Consider the following 2049-nt stretch of genomic DNA (forward strand, 5'->3'; position numbering starts at 1 on the left):
TTTAAAAAAAAACAAAACCTTCCAAAGCACAAAAGCCAGCCCACGTACCCAGATTGTTTTTCGTTTTAGTTCCTGCTCTCTCTGCTCTCCTGCAGCCTCCTTGTGTGAAGGTATGGGCAGAATGTGCCTGCTGCTACATTTTGGGTGTGTTTAGAGCCAACGTGTTTACAGAAGATATAAAAAGCACTGGGTGCAGGGGAGGAAGAGGCAGAAATAAATGGAACAAGGAGTCTGAGGAGATGCAAAGTAAACTTAGAGGGACTCTAGAGACCTGGTGTTGGGGGCTTCTTCCAAACATTGGGAATTTGGCTGGTTGAGAGCCATCAAAAAACATGTTACTGGCATTACTGAGGGACATGGCATAAAATGTGAGGAAGGAAAAACAAGCCTGAAACACTCCTTGTGGGCCTGGTCTGAAGTCCCCCAGAATTAGCGGAAATCCTTTTACTGATTTCATTGACTTTTGGATTAGGTTGTCAAGGCTGGAAGAAAGGCTGCAAAACTGGTAACTAAATTCGGGTTGATACATTGCTGTGGACCACCCTGAACTTCCCCAGGTGTTCTATGTATCTGCCCAAGTTGCAATGGCTCAGAAATCACTAGGGCTGCTCACCACTATAAATCCTGCTCCTTGGCTGGCCATGGCAACTGGTTCTAGCTACGTCGGTGAGTTGGGAAGTACCAGACCTTGAATGTCTTGCTTCTTGTTCCCATATCTTGCATCTGGGATCTACCGCCTGTTTGTTCTCACGGGATCATCATCTCCACCTGGATTTCTGCCTGGGGAGGAGGCACAACCACCCCGCACTCCTATGGTAACCTTTCATGCTCCTAAGGTGGCCTTTCCTCAACGCCTGGTTCAGAGCAGCGACCCACACAGGGACCAGTAGCAGGGGATGGCCACCTTGCATCCTCATCAACACCTTCTGAGGTGCATGGGCTCCGCAGAGGAACAGTAGCAGAGAGAGAAATCTGCAAATGATGTAAAATGATGTATTGCTGCCAAAACGGATGGGATTTACAGACTTTTAAAGGAGGCAGCCCATCCTCACAGAGCACCTATGACAAGGGATGCCTGGCTTTGGAGGAGCTCAGCGTGTTGATGAAGTACAGATGATAAATGCTGACTTCGGAGCTTGCTAACAAAGCTGGATGCACAGCAGCAGGCACAGACCTCACCACGCTGCAGGGCTCACGTCATGCTTCCATCAGGAGGCCTGAAAGCACTTCGGGAGGATTTGCCCCACTCACGAATGGGGAAACTATGGCAGGTGTGGGACAGTGGCAGCTCGCAGCCACCCAGCAGGCTGGCCAGCACAAGGAGCATCTTTTAGCCTTCTGCTAAAAGATGGGGTAGCAAAAATAGGCTTTCCTAAAGGGAGCATCCCATCCACCTAGGGCTTTCCTCCTAGGTCTAGTACTACAGATTAACGTACATCCTCCTTGCTCACTGTATCCCATCACAGAACAGAAATATTCCTTTTCAAAGGCCATTAGAGGCAGAGTCTGCCTCAATAAAATGTAAAAGCATTGCCACAGGCGCAGCAAGAGCTGCTCAGGAAGCATCAAAATTACCTGCAGCCACCCAGGGATGAGCTCAACGTGCTACTGACATGAAAGCACCCAGTCTGGGTATGGTGCCAGTCACACACAACTGCAAGGAACAGCTATTTAGAAACCCAAAGTCATGTTACAGGTATTGTACTGTTCATTTTTTTGTGCGTTTTCTTCTAAAGCACTCTCTATAAGAATATGACAAGAAGAAAATAAAGAAAGAAAGATGATCAGAGGTAGAGTTTTTCACAGGTAAAATCATAGGTAACTTGGTCGGCAATGAGTGATCTACAGTATAGGTTCCCCAGGTGCTTTTTTTCCAGTTATCATCAAAACCAATGTTTCCCGTGTTCTCATGGGCCAGGTACCACTCTGAAATGGTTTCTGTTTTTCCAGCAGTATCTGTATCACACGCTGGGCTTTGCTTACCGTTCAAGCAGCAAAGGAAATTTGTTGAAACAAAGAAGATGACATTATTCAAAGGAATTTATTTGC

The sequence above is a fragment of the Anser brachyrhynchus genome (genome assembly GCF_964034855.1).
Source record: "Anser brachyrhynchus genome assembly, chromosome: 1".
In the NCBI taxonomy this organism is placed as follows: Eukaryota; Metazoa; Chordata; class Aves; order Anseriformes; family Anatidae; genus Anser; species Anser brachyrhynchus.